This window comes from Nannobrachium achirus, assembly GCF_963921795.1.
Source record: "Nannobrachium achirus genome assembly, chromosome: 23".
NCBI classification, from domain to species: Eukaryota; Metazoa; Chordata; class Actinopteri; order Myctophiformes; family Myctophidae; genus Nannobrachium; species Nannobrachium achirus.
In genome coordinates, this window is record NC_137830.1 from 34,049,407 (window position 1) to 34,074,401 (window position 24,995).

At 44.3% G+C, this 24,995-nt stretch overlaps 1 protein-coding gene across 1 annotated transcript in view; it reads right to left on the reverse strand.

The window, feature by feature from the left end:
• snd1 (staphylococcal nuclease and tudor domain containing 1) overlaps positions 1-24,995 on the reverse strand; it is a 460,739-nt gene that overhangs the window by 10,764 nt on the left and 424,980 nt on the right. The window lies entirely within an intron of this gene.

Here is a 24,995-nt window from a genome sequence, read left to right on the forward strand (position 1 = left end):
GCCAAAAATAGCCGATCTACAAGCTCACAACGCCTCGCGCTGCGAGGCGTTGTGAGCTTGTAGATCGGCTATTTTTGGCTACAGTTCTCAGAATATGGAAGATTGTAGTAACTCTGAAGGCCCCCTGTTGAAGACCCCTGGTCTAAACAAAGTCTAAAAATCTATATTTCTATCTATCTATCTATATACTGTATATCCTGTGGCCTAATGTATCAAATTGCGGGTGCTCGACATGAGAATGTTTAAGAACTACTGTCATACAGGACAATAGAGATCACACACACACGCACACCCCCCCCACACACACACACCCCCCCCCCCCCCCCCACACACACACACACACACACACACACACACAAACACACACACACACACACACACACACACACACACACACAGCTGCGCTCACTTGGAATACAGAGCAACACAACAGCCAATCGTCAAGCTGCTTAAATGCAGGGTTGAGATGTGCTCAATAACTGCTATCCTGTTCCTGAGTGCTTCTTTCAGCACACTTCTATTGGCTCCTGTGGAGCAGTCGAATGGCTCATTCATAACACCCACAAAGAAGGCACAAAATGTGGAAACGAGTTCCAGCGAATGGGAAAGGGAAGGTTTTGTGTCTTTTTTTTTTGTGAATGGATGGGAGAATCGTTGCAAAAGGAGTTTATGATGAAGGAATGCTGGGCGGATGACAGGGCTGGTAAAGATTTAAACGCTAGGTATGTTGAGCACGGATGCTCTTTTTCCTAGCAATGTCCTGGGTTACACAATTTAAGTGACTTTTTTTAATACCTCGAAGCAGTGGTGTAAAGTAACTTTTACTTAAGTACTGTACTTAAGTACAATTTTGAGGTATTTATACTTTACTCGAGTATTTCAAATTTTCAATACTTTTACTTGAAAACTTTAGTTACTAGTTACTTTGCAGATATAAATTATAATATTATAAAACATGCATAAACCACTTTAGCCCTATTTCATACATTGGCTATTTGAAAATAGACGATCTACAAGCTCACAACGGGGAGCATCTGCTATTTTCAAACATTTTGTACGTTTCCTTTTGCTACTTTAAAGAGGTGGTGCCATAGTTTTGTACTTTTTCTGGTTTTCATGTGTCTAGGAGGTTGACAGTACTTCATTAGACCCCCTGGTGTGGTTGTTATGAGCGATTATGCATTCTCTTTTTATTTGGGTTTTTAGCTGGAGGATGCTACCTGCTGGGTCAGATGTGCCGTTTCAAAAACACCCATACTTATTACATCACACAATCAACTCCTCCCCTAATTACCATTCACCCAACACTGTGGGGTGTGGCTAACTTCAGCTGGGTCACCACCCACCATGACAACCACGCATACTTAATTAACTGGGGTTGTGGCCACATAAAAACTAAATTTTAACTCTTTCTGTACACATTTTTGGAAAAAATCTTCCTCCTAGTTGACCTAGTATAATCATAATAGTTGATAATCCTGTTTTAGAGGGGGAATACATCATGGCACCCGCACTTTAAGTACATTTTGATGCCAACACTTTCATACTTTTATAAGTAGCCTACATTTTGAATTCAGAACTTTGACTTGTAGCAGAGTATTTCTATATTGCAGTACTTTTACTTAAGTAAAATATGCGAGTACTTTTTCCACCACTGCCTCGAAGAATGAAAGAAAAAAGACCATTACGGCATCAAAATCTGGTCAAAAATTTGCAGTCAAATATTAATAAAAAACGTGTTACATTTTTGAAAATAGCCGATCTACATGCTCAACGCCTCGCATCGCCAGGCGCTGTGAGCTCGTGCTCAGTTTGGATACCTGCATTCATGAAGCTGGCTTTCTCTGCCAGAACTTGTGCTCCTCTTCTGAATACCAATTAAAAGCAGTGGGTAATTCAACCAGTGTGCCTGCCAGCATTACTGTCAGGCGCCTTACCAGAACCTTAACCTAACCCCCATTGGTGTAATGTACTTATTTCAGATTTCATGCATTCAGTAAATTAATAGTTAGATAAAACATACATAAACTATTTAGCCTTATTTTATACCGTGGAAATTTGAAAATAGACAATCTAAAAGTTCACACCACGTCGCATCACGACGCGTTGTGAGCTTTTAGAACTGCTATTTTCAAAAAAAAATTGCTTTTACTTTTGGTACTTCTTTCACTTAAGTAAAATATGTGAGTACTTTTTTTTCCACCACTGCTAACCCCACCAAACCCAACGTCTCTGTGCCGTCAACAACCTTACCAGAACCTTACCCCAACCCCAGCCGATCTACACGCTCGTTCTGGGCTGCGGATCAACCTCGACTGTTCTGGCTCATCTCCTTGCAATGTGAGGTTTGGATCCAACCGTCAATAAATGCGAGCGCATCGCAGAGATGATGTGGCCCATGGGAAGCGCAGTTTTGTTACCTTTTCTGATCAAAGAGCCAATTAGCTTATTGGTTCCAGTGGGTGCCGTTGTTGGTGCCTGTGTGTGGTGTTGGAGAGCTTCCTGGTTGAAGTGTGTCTGTTTTGTAGCGGGAGCAGCTCACACTGATGAAGCCTCCAGGGATGCGTAGCTCCATTTATCACCGTGTAATTGTGCTGCCGGGGTACAGATGAGGTGCCTCCTGGGATATGTAGTTTGCTGCCACCATGCTGTTATTGGCGCCGCTGGTGGTGGTGTGTTGAGGCTGTGGGCCTCGTGGGGATGTGGCGCTGGGTTCTTTCTTCCTTTCTGCCGCACTTTGACTGTTTCCCCAGCGTGAGGCCTCGTGGGAAGTGGGGTTCCTTGTAACTGCATCGCCCGGAGCTCACAGACAAACAAGCTACTGGAAATATATTTGGAGACGTTTTCTCAGTGGTGGGGAAAGCAGGGGCGTCAATTGGGTATGGCAGGGGTATGCAGCTGCCATACCCTGGGTCCAGGGGGAAAATAAAAGTTACTTTTAAATATAAATCCATGAATGTCTCTTTGTCTATCTGTGCTGGTTATTGTGTTGTTAAATTACAGTAAAATAACTACAAATGCAAAATGTTACAAAATGGTCACTTTAACAAGGCATTATAATTATATTCTCCACACTTTTATTCTCCCCATCTTGACAAAATGGTAGGCTATATATTCCCAGGTTCCGCAGGTCAGCTGCACAGATGCAATGCATTATTGTTAATTGTGGCAAGTTTACTAACATGCCAAGTTTAGCTGCACTTGAACAACCATTCCACACTGCCATATCCAGCCCAAGAAACCGTAGAAATGGGGGGAAATAGAATGTACTTCTTAAAATACATGTATCATGCCTGTTGCTAAGGTATGGCCACATGACTGGTGTCTTGCATGCGTGCAAGACACCAGTCATGTTGCCATACCTTAGCTTTTTCTAAACTGACGCCACTGGGGAAAAGTACAAATGTTTTTACCAAAGTAAAAGTATCAATATTGCGATGTCGAAATAAAGGTCCGGCAATCAAACACTTTTTGAGTAAAAGTACATAAGTAATGGCATCAAAATCATTACTTATTTCCGGGAGACTCCCGCAACTTCCGGGATTCTTGGGATGTCTGACTCTCAAGTCAATCAAAATGTTTAAGAACCACTGTACTACACCAAATGGAACGGAACCTTAATCAGAATCATTGGTAACGCCTGTGAAGGAAGTAAGGAAGGGGCCCGATGTCTTTCCAATACGGCTGCTGTGCATATAGAGCCCGTTCTGCTATACTCCTGTGGCACCATTTTGTCCTCTAAAGCAGGGGTCTTCAACGTTTTCAGGCCGGGGACCCCCAAACTGATGGGGAGATGGAGCAGGGACCCCCTACCACCTCGTAGGGTGGGGGGGTCGGGGCTACGACATATTTTTTATTTTAAACATGTACAAGGTACAGCGAGCAGGGTGGGCCGTACCACTACCATTTCTAAACATACTACTTATTAACTGAGAACCAATGTCAATAATATCAACAATCCGTCAATTGCATAGTAATCATGTATATAAGCTATTCAAAATGGATAGAATCATGATTTATTTTTTAACATAAATGTGAAAAAAAAATGAAATCTTATTATTTTTTTAAGCAATAATTTCGTGGACCCCCTGCAGTACCTCCGCGGACCCCCTAGGGGTCGCGGACCCCCTGTTGAAGACCCCTGCTCTAAAGTATAGCAACAGGAGACGTGTGAAGTCATTCATTTTGATAAAGTTATTCACCAGCGTCGCCATTTCATGGCCTTCGGCGTGTTCTGGAACATCAGTCGACTGGATGACATCTTACCACCTTCCTTTACTACCCTCTTCCTCGCCTGTCATGACCCATCACAGCCCCACACACACACACACACACACACACACACACACACACACACACACACACACACACACACACACACACACACACACACACACACACACACACACACACACACACACACACACACACACACACACACACACACACACACACACACCCTTTGTGCTTCACGCTGTATGAAAGCATGACTGCCTTTCGCTGATGGTTCAATACCTCATTTAAAGAGTTGGGAGCATTTTAATGGATATTTTCTGCTTCTTTTATTGACCGCCCACACACACGCACACACACACACACACACACCCACCCACACAGAGAGAGAGAGAGCGCGCGTACGGCTGCCTCCCCTGATGTCACTGCTCTCAGGGCCCCTTTGACACGTCCTTTGCTGACACGCACCACTACACACACGTGCACACACACACACACACACACACACACACACACACACACACGCACGCACGCTCACTCTGTCAGTCATAGGCCCCGCCCCCATGCCCGGAGGTTGAGTGAGTGGAGGACGGTCAGACATGGCGGTATATGGAGGCAGGGACGTGCTGGCCATTGGGAAAAGCGGGACAACTCCCGAACGGCCGGTTCATTCCCGGCCGGGAATGAACTCATTAGGAAAAAAAATAAACATAAAATGTCGACCTTCGTTCCATTTTGGGGGCTGGGCAGCCAACAAAGTAAATCGTCACTGTCGGGCAGAAACCTTGTATCTCCAAGTTTCAAATGTATACATTTTTTCGCAAAGCAAAGCCCTGCTTCATCATACAAGGCCGTTGCGTGCTTGTAGATCGGCTGTTTTCACTAGTTTAAATCATGTTTAAATTAATGGACCCGACAAGGTTTCCACCCGACAACGACGAAATATAACTCATGTACAGTAATTGGCCCACTGGCTTGTCACTTGTCATGATCTGAAATGGCAAATCTTTGAGTAGCAGCAGCGCTATAGAGAGAGATCTCTCTCTCTATAGCGCGCAATGAGGGCCTCTCCAACTCTTTTTCCCGGGCTGAATCAGGGCCCCAGCACGTCCCTGTATGGAGTTCATTTCAACCTAGGTCTCCAGTGCCCTCACTGACCCGTGTGACCTGGCGCTTCATGGTCGTCACACTGAAGCAGAAACAAGCCAAAAAGAAGTGCACGTGTTGGTGCGTGCACTTTTTGCATCTTACCATGGCAGATATAATGTTTTTTTTTTCTTTCCCTTCTACATAAGGATCTGTGTCCTTCTTAATGCCCTTGGGATAGAAAAACAGGGAAAAAAATGCTGTTTTCGTGTACTGTGTGTGTGTGTGTGTGTGTGTGTGTGTGTGTGTGTGTGTGTGTGTGTGTGTGTGTGTGCGTACATGTGTTGTACATGGTGTATTGAGTGAGTGGAAGCTGGTCCTGTCATGACATGTTCACGTCAGCATACACCATCGGAGGAAGCGGAGGTGGGGGGGGGGGGGGGGATTAGTACCAGCATGCAACGGGGTGCGGTCTATTTGTATAGTGTATCTTATGCACAAAAGGACATTCAAAGTGCTTCAAATAAGCCATTGTAAGACACACCAAGGTCATTTAAATGCAAAGTAGGATAAAACAATAGAGAAATGGAAAATTAAGGCAAAATTAGTTGAGGGTGTGTTTTTCGCATTAGCGTACTTGTCAGGGGTACTGGGTACGGTAAGGAAAGTTTATTTATGAAGCGACTTTCAAAACAAATGTTACAAACGGTTGTACCAAGGATAAAAACATGACAATAAGTTAAAAAAAAAGAAATACGGTTCAAAACAATACATACAGTAGGCCTGGCCGCCTGGTACAAACAACACAGAAGACATTACAAGATTACAGTGCTATATCAAAAAAGATTTCAGCTGCTTTTTTTCAATGGAATCAATGGACTTTGCATTTCTGAATGCCAGTTGAAGGCCATCCTAGAGAGGGCTATGACGGCTCGATCGCTCTTTGTTTTTAGTCTAGTTTTTGGGACAGGAAGAAAGGCCTTAGTCCTTAACCATTTACTGCTATTTTAAGACCCTTCTAATGGTCCACACCGTCAGGATTTTGCCTACCTTTAATGTGGGCGCGCGCGCGAATCCATTGCGCGATGGTTCACCGATTGCATTCACAATACGATCCAGTCACGGTAAGCAACAAAACACAACAGCCTTCCATTGCCCAAAGCGAAAGCGATTGAGCGCCACATGGATGTTGCGTAACATTGAACCGGATGGCATTTCGGCAGGCAGGATACAGGCGTCGTTGTCCCGCGCCCCCCCCCCCCCATTTCCGGTTTGAAACATCCGGATAGGGTTTTTGTGAATAGCTACCGTCCATAGAGAGTGAATGACGGCGAATCGGCAATCATACATTAATTGTTTTATAGTTATTACTGTACTTTTATAACTCGTCATACTCGTCATAGGCAGAGTGGACCCATTTATATAACTCGTCAAACTAGTCATAAGCAGTAAATGAGTTTTTAAAGTCCAGGTGGTAATTAGCCGATCGCTATGCCCCTCCTAAAGCCGTGCTTGCCCAATGCCACGTTTAGCGACAGGTTACTAAGGCGGGTGCCTTGGCAAGCTGCCATGGCGGCGTGCAGCAATAGCACCCAGCTGCAGACTAACCTGCCACAAACGTCCAGGAAGAAAACAATAGCCTATACTAAAGTCAGATTAACATACAGTACACAAGTGTTACCAGTTATATTTTCTCATGAAGTGCTCCTAAATTATTCCCGTGGGTTGGTTTGTGTAGGTCAGTGCAATCCGTTCTGTTTTTGTTTCAGTGTTTGTGACACGGAAGCGAGTGGGTGGGACGTTCGCGAACGAATCGAGTCTTTTGAACGGCTCTTTGAAATGAACGATATGATTCGGTTCACAGTAGGGAGCCGTTCCTTTCTATGAACAGTGGTGGGAAAAGTACTACATTTCTTTACTTAGGTAAACATATCAATACTGCAATCAAGTTTGGAATGTTATTAATGTAGGCTACTAGAGTAAAAGTAAAATAGTATTGGTATCAAAATGTAGGCTACTTAAAGTACCAATATTAGAACGTACTCATTATGCAGAATGTCCTGTTTCACAGGTTTTCTAATGAGTAAAATGTAGAAAAATCATTTGCAAATAGCTGATCTACAAGCTCACAATGCATCGCAACGTGACACATTGTGAGCTTGTAGATCACCTATTTTCAAATGCCAGAAATGTATCCAATGGCCAAAATGTACAGGCCTATTTGGGTGGAAGTGATTTACAATCATAATCAAAATCTACAAAGTAACCAGTAACTAAAATGAGCCAGTCTTTTGAACGGCTCTTTGAAAGGAACGGATCTCAGAGATCCGGTTCACTTCAAAGAACCATAAATCCCATCTCTATCTAGCAGCCAGACTAGCGGTACACCGATGCGCGCCGCCATGGCAGCTTGCCAAGTCTGCTGCGTTAGTAACCTGTTGCTAACTTGGCATTGGACGAGGACGGCTTTAGGAGGGGCATAGCGATCGGCTAATTGGAAGAAACGTGTTTGGACCGCTTTCTGAACTTGTGATTCAGAATCCATTCGTTGGTCTTTAAAAAAAAATCATTAACATTATCTGCTAGGGGGAAGCAAAACTCTGCTCTACGTTTCCACTCTTTCTTTCTTACTACCCATTTGACAAGAAGGAAGAAAACCATCTACAATCACTAGTTCAGGAGCAGTTGAACCAAACTCTACCCAGAACCCACACGTGTCAAGATGTCGTTTGAAACCCTGAGGAGAGCAATTTCAGTAAATACATGAATACAAATAAGCATTTTATACAACACATGGGACTTTAATTCACTGCCGAAATAAATAACTATGTCACTGGATGACTCAGGCAGACCTTTTCTGTGCTCTTTCTAACCATGAGAAATCCCATCTCGGTCTGTTCCTTCAACCTGCACACAGACATTGAGATTCTCACACACACACACACACACACACACACACACACACACACACACACACACACACACACACACACACACACACACACACACACACACACACACACACACACACACACACACACACACACACACACACACACACACACACACACACACACACACACACACACACACACAGTCCCATGAGGTATGTTCCCCTGGCTGCAGCCACTGTGCTTTGCTTCTGTGACAAGTCTTGTGGATCAACCCTGTGACACGGTGACAAGTGTGGGTAGACTTGTCGTGCTCCCCCGCCGGGGGGCCTCACAGAATCCATAGCCCCCCCCCCCCCTCACTACAATACGTGGGATGAGAACTACACCCACTACATGTGTTTTCAAAGATTCAACGGGCGTGCAATTATCGATATGGATTTCTGGATACGTTTATGGACAGGTTTGGGAGGTCATGGTTGTCAAACATCCGATATATTACAATTGGCTAATGGGAGGGTGGGCGAGCGGATGGACTTCTGACATCTCTCTAACTCGACACGTATAAGGCAACCCGATGCAGCTACACACCCAAATATGGAGTGTGTTGTCTAAACGCAACGTGTCGTCATGGCATCACAAATCAACACTACTGCATGACTCGGATTGGCAGTGCCATGTGGGCGAACTCTAGATGTGAGGGCCGCATAACGGCCCGAACCTCTTGTTAAGAGGAAAAAAAGCAAGCTGACTGCACATTCCTTCAGGGTTGGATGTGCCGTGTTCTGTATCCACTTGAACCCTGGCACCCCTATTTTGGGGAAAAAATGTGCAGATTTCTGGAAAGGAGACTTGCTGAAGAGATTGTCAATTCACTAAAATAACAGTTGTCGTTGAAGTATTTCGTGGTTCAAGGAGGTTAGCCGTTAGACGTTACATTATAAATTATGTATTATACAACCTGAAACTGTTGTTCCACTGCGGATAGAACCTTAACATACATACTCAACATACTCAGTGGTAACAATCTCTATTTCACCAGTATAGTTCAACCAGTTGCTGATAACATTTCAGTTGTAACTTTGTAACATACTTAGAAGATCAAAAGGAGGACAGTGGTACGGCCTTGTCCAACCATTTCATATTACTACCGGGCAGTTAGTGCCTGTATCCATAAGCTGATGTTTTGGGTCTCTGACTTTCCTGAAGATGAAGCTCCTTCTCTCTAATGGAGCCACATTAAAGTAAACCAGTGTCACCTCACTCCTTAATTGGTGTCCCATATCCATTAAGTAAACATCATTGGACGAATAATCCAGTTATTCAGAGTTCATTGAAGATAATGGTCCCACTTCAGAACCCATTTCAAATTTTTAAGAGTTCCTTATCACTTCACACACCCATCTTATCTCTTGTGGCATAAAGTAGGAGAGGGATCTAGTGTGTCAAGGATCTCTTCAAGCAGGGACATTTTATTTCTTTTGAGTAGTTGTAAAAGTAAAAGTCCACCGTCAGGCGTACGCAGTTATTTCAAAACACACTTCTCCTCATCGACCCCAGAGAGTACCTGGATAGATGAGTGCCCGAACACGGATCCGGTTGGCAGGGTCATTATGTGTTAGTATTATATGCCATCCAGAGTTGCCTCCCTGTCTGTCACTTAGCAAGGTTGTCGGAGGAAGAATTGGGGATTGATGTACCAGATTGTACTTGGCCGTGGGGAATTACGTTGGTAACATCAGCAGTATTTATTGGACAACATGGCTGTTGGTTTTTAAGGTTTTAAATAGATTGGATCTATCGGCAAGTAAATTGCCCATATTTAGATTTTTTTCCCAAACTGACCTTATTTTGGACAGGCGTATATAATACCTTTTCTTATGTAACACCTTTTCTTGTGTAACACAATACCTTTTCTTATGTAACACAATACTTTTTCTTATGTAACACAGTTATATTTCCTAAGCTGTTGACTGCATCGTTTTGGGCCAAAACACGATGGAACCAAACGGAACTAAAGGGGACTACACAGGAATTTACTGTGCAGTTGACTTTGTTTAGTTTGTTTGTTTCCTTCCTCACAAGGCAGCAAACGAGATAGAAAAAGGACAGTGAAAGATCCGAGGCGACAGAGAGATGAGCTCAGATGAATGGGGCAGGGTGCTCGAGAAGGCAGTTAGCAACTGGCTGAGATTCTTGTAGGCATTTGCCTGCTCGTGCCTCGGAGGCTGTGTGTGTGTGTGTGTGTGTGTGTGTGTGTGTGTGTGTGTGTGTGTGTGTGTGTGTGTGTGTGTGTGTGTGTGTGTGTGTGTGTGTGTGTGTGTGTGTGTGTGAGAGAGAGAGAGAGATCCTTATTGCCGTTAATGACAAAGGCCTTGTTGCGGAGCACGAGTGTCATTGTTCCCCATCGACTCTAATGGCCCCTTACGGAGCTTGACATCCAATCTTGGCAGTGCGGGTAACAAGAACATGCTGGGAAGCAGGGGGGGGGGAGTACTCTCTATGGCTCTATCGGCGCGTTCTGCAGTCAGATTCTTGTTTTTGGGGCCTCGCCCGCTTGGACGCAATATTAAAATAAGAGGGCAGATCACCTACGCACCAGACCCTCAACACGGCTGTCTGTCTGGAAGCTGTCTGTCTCTGCTATGTCTCATATCCAGCACGCTGCGCTTAAAGCGTTGGGACACCACCTGGGCACGGCATGCTTCGCACGCACGCACGCTTCGCACGCACGCACGCGCACACGCACACACACACATTCATATTAATGCCAAACCAGCAGAGCTACACCACCTGCCACTGAAGTCATAGTGCAAGCACACGCACACACACATCGTGTGTGTATATGTGTGATTGGCATGTTCAGGTTTTGGTAAGCAGCTTATTGCGTGGGTGAAACAGCCTCTCAGTGCCCCCTCTTATCCTCCTCCCCCCCTTCTTCCACTCTCTCGGTCTCTATCTCTCTCTATCTGATGTCAAACGCAACAGAAAACCCTTGCCAAACAATGGCAATGGTCATTCACACGGGAAGCAGCTAAAAAGGCAGAGCGTTCAGGTGGGGAGGAGTGAGCAGATCTGACAGGCGTGTAGCGACTGGCGTAGTTGAACTCCCGTGAAACTGTCGCGCTCTTGCTCGGCCAACACACATGCCTACCCACTACCAGAGTTGCAGTTTCTTTATTTGTTCCCACCTAAAGGTTAGAGGAGCTGCTAGCCTGACACTCAGCCTGAATGTTCATTTCCTTTCACTCCATTATTCAGTCTGAAAGCCCTTCCTACTGCAGCCGTTACTGGGATGAACCAAATATTTTGAGATGGGGGTCCGTGGCCAAATACATATCATTTTGGGGGTCCTTCACATGAAAAGTGTTGAGCACCACTGACATGGAAACATAGGTTTTTCAAAGAACCTTAGAAGGATTTGAAACATTCAAAGACACACATTTTCACGATTTTTCTAAAATAGCAGATCTACAAGCTCGCAGCACGGCATCGGTGCCGCGCTGTGAGCTTGTAGATCTGCTATTTTTCAATAGTTAAAGCACAAAATAATGCATAATAATGCGTTCATGGGGGGCCCGCAGTGAATCCTTTCTGGGATAAAGTACCATGGTTTCTGGGATGGGCGTTGCCAAAGAGGCAGTCTTCGGCGATTGGTTCACCCCCCAATCAATAGTAGCAAAGCAGATGACGTCATTGTTAAGCAACCCTTATTCACGATGTTATGTGGCTGGTTAACCTGTTGCTACTTGCTAACAAAGAAACCGGCAGAATCGGAACGCTACTAACTGGTAATCAAACACGGTAAAATATGTCTGCTACTGTTGTTTCATAGCGAGAACGATACAATCACAAGTTACCGCGGCGGGCGACGTCATTTTTGTTTATGTTTGGGAACGCAGCAGATTTTCCGTACAGATTTTCAACCGGGCTAGCCTCTCCATTGAAAGCGTCACCAGACCCCTGAATCGCCTGAACATATTTTTGGAGTGGTGGAACAGCGCTCCCTATGGATAGCTTTGTGTGTCTCATGCCCTGTCCCCCTGTCCCGTCCAGTATAAATAAAATCTTGCCTGGCGCCGGCCCATAGACCCGCCCAGTCTCTGAGCGGACGGGTTCTCTTGGTCTGGTGTTGTCATATGACGTTAAAGTTTCTCTGGTTTAGGCAGAACCAAGCCAAAGAGAGTCGGAGCCTCGGAGGAGGGGGTGGGTCTAACTTTTGAAAATCAACGGAAACAGTGGAGGGAGGGGGAGCTCAGCCAAAGCTCTTGCTCCCTTTGAACTTCAAAGGGGGTTGTGCTTACCTCGTTAGCATCAAAGACAACGACCTGTTTGATGCCTGTCATAGAGGGGAGGGGGGAATGTTTTTGTGTACACACAAGTCAAACACAACCCCTCCCACCAGATCTCGTGATTAGGAATTTCAAATCCCCTCCCCTTTGAAATCTCAGACTCAAGCGCAGCGCAGAGTCTGAAATCAGGCTACTTAAAATCCTCTTAAATAGTCACTTAAATTGTCACTTCACTGTCATCTGTGGACCCCCACAAAATCCTGTCGGTTGAGAACCACTCCCACAGCTCATAGTTGCCGGGGAAGATGTGGGTTGATATGAACATGTCATGACAGGACCAGCTTCCACTAGCTCCACACACACACACACACACACACACACACACACACACACACACACACACACACACACACACACACACACACACACACACACACACACACACACACACACACACACACACACACACACACACACACACACACACACACACACACACACACACACACACACACACACAGCGTTATATCACTGTTCCATCCCAAGGACATTATGAAGGACACAGGTCTTATGTAAACACACAAAAAAAACATTATTTACCATGGTACTTTAACAATGTCTTTGTGCCTGTCTTACAACAGAACAGCATTGGCATTGACACTGTTGCAGCGAAATGAGATGTACCCCCTTAATACGTTTTAATTTGCCAGCAATAGCCACTCTATTGTGTGTGTGTGTGTGTGTGTGTGTGTGTGTGTGTGCGTGCGTGCGTGCGTGCGTGCGTGCGTAAGTGTGCATTGTGAGCTTGTAGATCGGTCATTTCTGGCGAGGTAGATTTGGTGTAGGAGGAAAACAAGAGCAGTCCAAGTACAGCTCAGGTCCATTGTACGGAGAGGTTTAGTATCTGCTTTTCAGGGTAGATCGTCTCTGTCGGGTGGAATTAGTGATATGAGCGAGTCATCGAAGCGATATATTTGAAACAACACCTCATACATGTACAGTATGTCCAAAAATTGTAGCTTTTCAGTATTCAAATTCTAAAGTACAATAAGCAGCAGATGTAGTAGAATATCATCTGCGGTGCGAGGCGTTGTGTGCTTGTAGATCGGCTGTTTTCACTACTTTTGTAAGACAGCCTTGTATGGTGAAGCAGGGCTTTGCTTTACGAAAAAATGTACAAATCTGAAACTTGGAGATACGAGGTTTCTGCCCAACAGTGACGATATGCTCGACAGCAACAATATAAAAAAGCTCACAGATACAACAAGGCTGGTATCAGCTGCCAGGTAGTCAGAGTAGAGCCCTTTATGCCCTGATAAAAATACTTTTCATTAAAATGTATTAAAATCTTTGAAAAGCAGTATTATTTATTTTTCTTTTTTTGTGTGTGGCCGGCATGGTATGTGGGTCCACTCTCTTGTCGGTCACTGTGACCATGTCTTTGTGTAATAATTTCATCTCTTACGGAGTTCTTATGTGTTTGGAACATTCACTGTTGTTATTGTCAGTTTGAAAGTTCTTTGGCTGACAAATGAAAACCTGTCTCCATTAGTCACTGCTTACAAGCTATTCTTCAAAAATACAGCAGACTATAACACTCAGGGGCGTCACAAGGGGGGAGGAGGGGGGGGGGGGGAGTGGGACTGAGTTACTAGGTCCCAAGCAAGGTGGAGGGGCCTTAATTATTTTATACTTTAGCTATTGAAAAATAGCTGATATACAAGCTCACAGTGCGGCACCGAGTGCCGCGCTGCAACCTTGTAGATCTGCAATTTTTGAAAAGTTGTGAAAATGTGTGCAAACACTTTGAATATATGCATTTTTTAAGCAAGCATTTGTAACTCAAATTTTGCTTCCGGAGGGTCACTGGAACTAAATATTTTGAGATGGGTGTCCGTGGCCAAATACATATCATTTTGGTGGTCCTTCACATGAAAAGTTTTGAGCACCACTGACATAGAAACATAGGTTTTTCAAAGAACCTTAGAAGGATTTGAAATATTCAAAGACACACATTTTCACGATTTTTCAGAAATAGAAGATCTACAAGTTCGCAGAGCTTGTATTATGCACAAAATAATGCATAATAATAATGCGTTCATGGGGGGCCCACAGTGAATCCTTGTACACATGGGGCCCAGAATTTGGTGCGACATCCCTGATAACACTACACTAAGGCCATTCAACCGCAGGAGAGAGGGAGAGAGAGAGAAAAACAATCATGTTGAATCCAAGTGAGTAGACAAACAATAACGGCCTGGGAAAAAAACAACCACATTTATCAGGGGATTTGGGAGTAAAAAATGTTTTTTTCCCTGTCCCAAAACTGTAGTTAGAGGCTTGTAAACACCATGTCTATTATGTGTCGGAAATCCTTTTAAGACCGGGTCAATATCGGAGGTTTCAAGCAAGCCTTGCTGGGGTTGGTGATTGATAATAATTAGCCTTGTGAAACGGACTTCCGTGTTTGTAATTGACTTGTAATTAGCAAACTGGGGATTATTAGCTTGTAGCGCTAATGAACTTTGGGTGGAGGGGCTAGCGGTGGTGTCCATTAGCCGGAAAGCGGCCACGCGAGACAGCGAATCTCGATTTATACTTGGATGCTCATCATGTCCCGCACCCCCCCCCCCCAAAAAAAATAAGGTCACAACGCGTCACAGCAAGCTTGTAGATTCGCAATTCTTTCGGTGCGAGACAGCAGCGTGCAACCAAGTATGAATCAGCCGTTAGCGCTTTTGTCGACTAAAACTATAACGAAAAATGTTTGTCGACCGCGTTTTTTTTCACTGACGAAAACGAAATAAAAACTAAGCTGTGATGGCTAAAACTAAGACTATAAATATATTGACAATTTTCATTTTTTTAAAAACTAGACTAAAACGTTAGGGAGGGACTAGTGGAGAAGAGAGTAATTTTATGTTTGGTTGCTCTCAGGTGTTGCGTGCTGAAAATAGCAGATCTACAAGCTCACAAAGCGCGACGCGTTGTGAGCTTCTAGATCTGCTATTTTCAGCACACAACCAAGTGTAAAATCAGCCATTACGATGCCATCAAGGCCTGCCAAAATACATTTCAGCTGACTAAATCAACTGTAGATTTATTTAGTCAACTAAAATCTCATGATATTTAGTCGACTAAAATTAGACTACAAGTTTTAGTCTAATTTAGTCACCTGAAAAGTTTTAGTTTTAGTCTAAAACTAAAACTTTTCAGGTGACTAAATTATGACTAATTAACTAAATGATATTTTATTCAAAAGACTATGACTAAAACTAAATAAAAAAATGCTGTCAAAAACAACACTGCCCACACCCCGTAAGAATAAGGTCACAAAACGTCACAGCAAGCTTGTAGATCCGCAATTTCTTCGGTGCGAGACAGCAGCGTGCAACCAAGTATGAATCGGCCGTTAGCGCTCGGTGGCTCACCACTAGGATCCCCCCCTCCCCTTTCCCCCCGGTTGAAATCTGTCAAGATGTCGGGCTCGCTGACAGGACACTCTAGTAAAAGGCATCAGAGCACAAAAGAGATTGCTTCTAACAACAGGGACATAGCTCCCTTTCTGCCGGGGCCAGCCTTCAACAATGGTGACTTATTTCAAAAGGCATTTGCGCCGGCGAATATCAAGTAAGCGTCTGAATGAGCCTGTCACTTGGATAGGCCGGGGTGGGTCTCAAGAGGAGGGAGAAAGGGATATTTGTACTGTATCATTAAGACTGCCGTCACTCCCGTAGGTGGACTCCAGGGTCCCTGAAACCGTAATCACAGCTTGGCATAGGGGTAAGTGCCAGGTCTGATGTGACAATGCAATTTAAGGACTCGAACCCTCTTTACTTAGTAAACTTATACTTACAGTATTTGACTCTCTGTACTTGCTCCGCTGTGTATTTCTCCCCTCTAGCCCAAGGGTTCCCAAAGATTTCAGACTGCGACTCCCAAAAAAGAATCATATTTGAACTGAGAACGTGAAATCAGAAACAATCAATGAATCTGTGAATGGTGAATGGTTTCAAAGTCGGGTCCAAGACAGGGACCCTCAGGGTCCCTTCTAGATTTCTACATTTTTTTGGTTCCAGTTCCGAACAAACTTTTAGGGTTCTGATCCAATTCATTTTCAGTGGAAAAACTCTGGTTCAATGTTAACTGGTTCAATGTTAGGCGGGGGAGGGAAAAAAATAACTGAACCGGTTCAACTCCAGGGTGGAAAAAAGGGGCCTTTGAGAGTTATGCAATTGTACAGTATGTGTACATTTGTTATACTCTCAGAGTTATAGAGTACTCTGAGTATCATGCCAGGGCAAGAAGGAGGAAATCAGAGAGATGGATGGATAAAGAGAGAGAGAGAGAGAGAGAGAGCGAGAGAGCTAGGCGGTGGCCATGTGCCACAGTGGGTGAACTGCAGTGTGTCAGGGCACTGTACAAAGATGGCATGTTTACCCACTGAGTCTAGTCCACTCCCATCCCATCACACGAGCCCTACTGTCTCTGGGGCAACGGGAGCTAGTCACTGTGTGTTTAAACTGGAGTACTGGAAGTTTGACTTTGCGTGTGTGTGTGTGTGTGTGTGCATGTGTGTGTGTGTGTGTGTGTGTGTGTGTGTGTGTGTGTGTGTGAGCGAGCGCATGAGTGTGTGTGTGTGTGCTCTCAGGGGGAGGGCAAGCAGTCTGGCCTGCCAACTGTGCCAAGCTTGTGACTCGCATACAGAGACCAGCAGAGGAGAGCTTCAAGCAGAAAGAACAGTACGCATGCCGTACATACAGTAGGGATGGGACGATACGTGATATTATCGTTTATGGTGATTAAAAAAAACACTCGCGATAATCGTATCGTGGAGATTTAATTTATCGTGATATCGTCCTCCGTCATGCACTGGGGATCAATTCACCTTTTATTTGACGAGCTGCATATCTGGTACCACTTAAACCCTCTATAATAGATAAAAGTTACTTATAATATACGTACTTGATGGTCTTTTTTTCACTCTCTATCAAATATCTTTGCCAAATTTGCGACACGTTGTGAGATTGTAGATCTGCTATTTTTTTGGCAAATGTTCCGCCTCAGGATAATGGATTTTGAATATCGCGATAATACTGTAAATATCGATTTCTTTTGTCACAATAATCGTGATATGAAATGTTCATATCGTCCCATCCATAACATACAGCAATACTGTCCTTTGACGTCAAAACACTTTGGCTTATATCCAGTCAGGCGAGCTTCACAACTGCATTAACATGCAATATATATGTATAGTATAATATGCAGTATATTATGTATAGTATAATGTTGAAATAAACAGCAAACAAACACCCGCGTCGGACGCAGCATCTCCCGGCTGCTTTGCTCCTCTCTCCTCCCTGTAAAGCCATCATCTGATGGCCCTCCTGGCTACCTGCCCGCTGCCACCCAAAACATCCCATCATTCTCTCCTCAGACAAATCGATGGCCCCAGGTACCACCAGTTCTAATCTGAAGACAACACTGTGTGTGTGTGTGTGTGTGTGTGCGTGCGTGCGTGCGTGCGTGCGTGCGTGCGTGCGTGCGTGTGTGCGTGTGTGTACTTGTGTTAGTGAGGGCCACATGTCCCCACACGTGTAGAAGAGTTTGAGAGACAGACATGAGGACACAATGTCCTGGTGCTCACAAGAGAAAATGGTTTATAACTAAGAAAAGCTTTACAGAGTTTAGGACAATTCGGGTCGGGGTTAGGCATTTAGTTTGTTTATTTAGGTTCATGGTTTTGGGGTTAATGCAGCTTGTAGATCAGCCATTCTCAGTGCATCATATACTAGTGTATAACTGTATAACATTGTATAACAAAAAAATGCAAAAACAGGACAAAGAAATGTGTCTTTATAAAATTGGAATCCTAAAATGTTGATGTGTAATACCTGTGTGTGTGTGTGTGTGTGTGTGTGTGTGTGTGTGTGCGTGCGTGCGTGCGTGCGTGCGTGCGTGCGTGCGTGCGTGCGTGCGTGCGTGCGTGCGTACGTGCGTGCGTGCGTGCGTAATGGGAACCACTCTGAGAGCACAGCAGAGGAGTAAAGGGTAAGTATAGAGGAGACAATTATGCTTCTCCAAATCGCAGCGAAAGCACTAAAAAGAGACCGTTTCAATTGTCCTCCAGTTCACAGAATTGGAGCTGTGAAATGCAATAACGCCATCTGCTCTCCTCCACACACCCACCACGGAGAACTTTCATTTTTTGTATTATATTTTAATATCCGACAGTATCGTTAAGAGATCGCCCCAACACCTCCATAGCGTGCAGCAACCAAATGTGCCTTCGCCGAGAGATTACATGACAGAGAGATTACGCACCACATGCGTGCGCCGGGTTCACTTATCCTTCCATATTGCCCTGAATGCACAATAAAGCCTATTCGGGTTTTCAAATGCCTCGACAATTACGACAACACTATAGTATCACTCACGGGGAAAATAATCCCACTATATATTCAAGCCACATAACTGCAAGCAACACATGTGCTGCACGGCCAAAAGATCATATCGTTGCTGTCGGGCAGAAACCTCCTATCTCCATGTTCTAAATTATTATTATTATTTTGAAAATGAACGCCCTACTTCAGGGGTCTTCAACGTTTTCAGGCCAAGGACCCCTTAGTTGAGAGAGAGATTTTCATAGATTCCATATAGTTTAATTGTTTGGCAGCACAATCATCAGTGTATTTTGGTTTCATGTCAATTTGTGTTTTCAGATATTTAACCACTTGAACTGTCAATACTTAAAAACTTGACCTTTCACTCTGTACTTAGTCTGCTCTTTTTCCCCTCTACACCAAAGCTCTTTGCCAAAAATAACAGATCTACAAGCTCACAACGCCTCGCAGCTATTTTTGGCTACAGTTCTCAGAATATGGACACAAGTCAAGTCAAGTCGTTAATATAAAAGGAATGGAAGATGTGGAGGACCCCCTGTATTAACTCTGAGGACCCCCTAGGGGTCCCGGACCCCCTGTTAAAGACTCCTGCCCTACTTGATCGTACTAGCGCCACATGTAAGCGTGAAAAGAAGCATATCCCCAAGCTCGATACGCACCACGAAGGAATGCGTTTCGATCGCCACGGCAATTCATTTTGTCGCTTTTGAATTCGAATCCCGAAAAGCAACGTTCTCTGGACATACGTATGAGGTTTCCACCCGACAGAGACGATATACGGCATACCAGATGTGTAACGGATTAAGTCTTGCACTGTGACATTCAATCTGCTTCAACGGGTGGCCGCTCACAAATGTGTGTGTGCATTATGCATAGCATACATGCATTATGTGAGCACGAAAGTACAGTATGAATATGGCCTTGGTCTAAGTGACCTAGTCTCTTGATTTTAATGTACATTTTTGGGTCAGTTCATCCTTAAGGGATACAGTAATTCTATGCTTTGTATCCATCTAATCTCTTGTTCTCTCAGCATAATGTACCACACCTCTGGGTTAATATGTCACTGTGACACTGGTGGATTATACTATATATTATACTCACATGAGCTCCGGACAGATTCCATTATCAACGCACGATATCCCAGACACATACATGGATATATAAGCAGAAAAAAGCGGCGCGTCTCCATTGCGTTGACAAGGTGGATCAGCATGTTTGTTCATGGTTCAGGTACCCATAATTGGCCAGGTTATTGCGTGAGTGAAATAGGCTCCCTCTCTATCTGGCACAAGAGCTCGATCAGTGAGAGAGAGAGAGAGAAGGGGGGACTGCCCCATACTGTAGGTCGAACTCCCGTTGGGTCGACTGAGGTTAAGGTTAGGTTTAGGCATAGTTTTACTGAGGTTAGGGTTAGGGCTAATCAGTGATGATTTCGTCGACTAAGACTATGACGGAAAATGTTCGTCGACTGCGTTTTTTCTCTGACGAAAACTAAATAAAAACGAAATAAAAACTAAGCTGTGATGACTAAAACTAAGACTAAATATATTGACAATTTCGTCAACTAAATACAAAACTAGACTAAAATGTAAGAGAGGGACTAGTGGAGAAGAGAGTCATTTTAGGTTGCTCTTCAGGTGTTGCGAGCTGACAATAGCAGATCTACAAGCTCACAACGCGTCGCAGCACAACCAAGTGTGAAATCAGTCATAACGATGCCATCAAGGCCTGCCAAAATACATTTCAGTTGACTAAAAAAAATCTTATGATATTTAGTCGACTAAAATTAGACTAAAACTAAAGCTTTTCATGTGACTAAACGATGACTAAAACTAAATGTCATTTTATCCAAAAGACTATGACTAAAACTAAATCAAAGATTTCTGTCAAAAACACTGGGGTTAAGGTTAGGTTTAGGTGGTCGGACCAAAGGACATGTTACAGAGAGAGAGAGCCCAGCCCCTCTCTCTCTCTCTCTTGCTGATCATGCTCCAAAACCATTGAAGCCAGTTTGCACCGACGTCGTGCATGTCCTTTTTTGGAGTCAGTGTCCATATTTGGGCATAATCGGTTCACCAGCTCCCTTTCTGGTCCACTTCAGCTTTCTGTTCACATAATTCCTGTGGAGCTCAGACCTGTACCTGCTTTGAATTATGGGTAGTTTTCTTGTTTCATCTGAAAAATGGTAGCAGTACTTTGCTGTACTTCCTAATGCACATGTATTAGTTCAGTCTAATACAATATTGGATGAAAGATACAATCTTCAAAACCTTTTTGTAAGATGCTTTATTGCTACGGAAGCTTTTTTTGCAGCACATCCGCGACCTAGAGGGCAAGAGGCAAATAGAACCTGGGGCGCTATGTGTTCACAGTGCACAAGTAGAACGGGTACACATTATTGTGTATCATTATTGAATGCTTTAACTATTGAAAAATAGCAGATATACAAGCTCACAGCGCGGCACGAGTGCCGCACTGCGAGATTGTAGATCTGCTATTTTTTGAAAAATTGTGAAAATTAGAATTTTGACCCGATTCTATAAGTGTCTTTTGAATCCTTTTTTGAAAAACCCTATGTTTCTGTGTCAGCAATCTGGCTTAGCCATCGTCAAATAAAAGGTCCTTTTCACTTAACTGGAGCTCAGTTAGTCTGTTCTTTTCATGTCAAGGACCCCAAAAATGATATGTATTTGGCCACGGACCCCGAGTGCCGCGCTGCGAGCTTGTAGATCTGCTATTTTTGAAAAAGTCGTGAAAATGTGTGCAAATCTTTGAATGTATTTTTAAAGTGAACGTTTGTAAAGCGAACGTTTGCTTCTGGAGGGGTCCCTGGAACTAAATATTTTCAGATGGGTGCTGCACTGTGAGCTTGTATATCTGCTATTTTTCACTGGTTAAAGCATTCAATAATTCTAGGCCTAAATGGGTTAAAGGGTACTGGCAGGGAACTGAACTCAACGGTTGGTTCACTTCAAAGGGGTCTGAGTTCTTATGGAGTGTTCAGTCGCATAATTTGCACAAAAAAAAGACTCCCTAAACCAGGGGTCTTCAACGTTTTTCAGGCCCAAGGACCCCTTAGCTGAGAGAGCTAAGGGGTGGAGGGACCCTCCACTACATAATGTAAAAAATTGTGTTCCAATGGAATTGTTTGACAGCACTATCATCAGTGTATGTTGAACATCACCTTAAGATTCATGTTAATGTGTGTTTTCAGACACACCACTTAAACCCTCAACACTCTGTTACCTAGTCTGCTATGTATTCCTTCAACATCAAACCTCTTAGCCGAAAATCAGATCTACTAGCTCGCGATGCGTTGTGAGCTTTTAGATCTGCTATTTTCGGAAAATGTTCCCCTCAGAATGGGGACGCAAAAGGGCTTAAGTGGTTAATGGAAATAAGAAAAAGAAAAAATATACATCCTATCACACAAAGATTTGTCGGTCCCCCCCAGGGGTCTTGGACCCCCGGCTGAAACCCTGCCCTTTATGATCCGAGTTGTTTTGAGGGGCTGAAAACGGGAAGATATTATTTGAAAACACAGTTGAAGCTCAGTTCCACTCATACAGTAGCAGCAGCTGTGTGGAGGGGAAGTAATCGATCGGCGGGGGCCCTACGACAGTGACGCCGGGCGTTCGGTGACATGGATTGAACGGTATCCATAGCGATAGAGCGTCCCCTCGGGTCCCCCGGGAGGGGCTGTGAAGTGTGAAGGCGAGAAGCACGGCCGAGCTTTCATCCGTTTCTTCCATTTCACATCGTCGCTGTATCTCCAAAAGCCTTCCTTTTTATGATTACAGTATATCGTTGCTGTCGGGCAGAAACCCCTTATATTTTTACCTTTTTTGTTTTTTACGAAAATTACCACCTTACTACGATCATAATACAGAATCAAAATCAGCAGATCTACACGCACAAAAATCACTTTTTCCCAATTGATTACTCACACCATCTGGAGACTAATACTGAGACTAATATATGTATTTTTAAAGCGAACGTTTGTAACTCACATTTTGCTTCTGGGGGGTCCCTGGAACTAAATATTTTGAGATGGGGTCTGTGGCCAAATAAATATCAGTTTGGGGGTCCTTCACATGAAAAGGTTTGAGAGCCACTGACATAGTAGTCTCTCAAGAACAGACTAATTGAGCTCCAGTTATGTGAAAAGGACCTTTTCTTTGACGATGGCTGGCCAGATTGCTGACATAAAAACATAGGTTTTTCAAAAAACCTTATAGAATCGGGTCAAAATTCTAATTTTCACGATTTTTCAAAAATAGCAGATCTACAAACTCGCAGCGCGGCACTCGGTGCCGCGCTGTGAGCTTGTAGATCTGCTATTTTTCAATAGTTAAAGCATAACATAATGATACACAATAATGTGTACCCGTTCTACGAGAAAAAACAAACCAACGCGTAAACAGTCGATACGCGGAGATGAGAGGTTCCTGGCCGACAGCGACGTCTAGACAAGGTCAACAACTCGTCTCTCTCTTCTCCTCCGTGCCGCCCTTCTGTCCAACATCGTTCAAAGCCCCCCCTCTCCAGGGGTGTCACACCAAATTCTGGGCCCTCGGATGATTCACTGTGGGCCCCCCCTGAATGGGCACGCATTATTCTGTGCTTTAACCATTGAAAAAAATAGCAGATATACAAGCTCACTGTTCAACCTGAAATTTTAGTTTAGTTTTTCGCTTAACAGTTCTGCTGCTGTTGACAATCCTCACCGTCATTGAAAGGGTTAAAATCATGGTGCCGTTTACGGTGAGGACTGTGAATCACTTACAGTACATCGCTCCGGTCCCGCCCGCATCGGTAATGTCCGCGATTTGTTTACAACGCACATCGGCCGTGCACGCGAAGTGAACGTCCTCCATAGTAAATCCATTGAGAGGCCCATAAAGAGACTTCATTTACTCCAAAAGAGACATTTTTATACAAAGGGTGGTCTGCATACTGTACACAATAGACTCGGCTGGGCGCAGCCATGTTTCTCTTCTGGACCCACACTGTCATGTGACTAGATGACGTAATCGTTGCCGTCAAGTGATAATCCAAAAAAACAAAAACAACCCCCTTCCGGCCCTTCAAAATAATAGCGGCGGCCTACGGAGAAAGCGTCGCGGCACCAAGGCACCAAGCATCCCTTCAGATTAAAAGGCAGTAGATGTGTTAAAAAAATACATACATTCAAAGATTTGCACACATTTTCACGTCTTTTCAAAAAATAGCAGATCCACAAGCTCGCAGCGCGGCACTCGGTGCCGCGCTGTGAGCTTGTATATCTGCTATTTTTCGATAGCTAAAGTATAAAATAATGAAGGCCCCTCCACCTTTGGGCCCTAGCAACTCAGTCCCCCCCCCCCCCCCCCCCAGCAGCTGGCGTCAACGCAATCATCTCTTCACCTGCGCTCTCTCTCAGGTTGACAGTCAACCAATCCTTTCCTTTAGTGCTGCGGCGGGGGGGGGGGGGGGCATGCTATCCATATGGTGTATACTCCACGAGCATCCGGCAGGACGGAATAAAGCACGATTATCCCCTACTCTCCTGTCCCACTCCGGGGGACAATGGCACCCTTAAAGCCTGCTTTTAACCTTCGACGCACTCACAGCGGTCTACTGATATGGCTATATGAAGTGCCAGTGTGCATTACACCCCATCTGTTATGCAATGCTTTAACGGCACCGCGGCATAGATATGCCCGGTGTCTGTGTCCCCAATCCCCAGGGAAATAATGAATAGAGCATCAATGGAATAGATAGGGAAAGGGGACAAAGGCCACTTTGAAACCGCGCTATGATAGCCCTCTCTCTCTCTCCGCGGGTGGAGGAGAAGGGAACGAGGCCAGGATAGAGGCTTTATTTGGCGTGTTCCCGGGGAACCGCAGAGGGACAGAGGCCTTTGGAACGGCCGGCAATCAAAAAAGACACAATGCTCATTCCCTCTTTAGGAGTAAAAGATGCAGGGGCGTCAATTGGGTATGGCAGGGGTATGCAGCAGGGGAAAATAAAAGCTACTTTCAAATATAAATCCATGAATGTCTCTTTGTCTATCTGCGCTGGTTATTATGTTGTTAAATTAC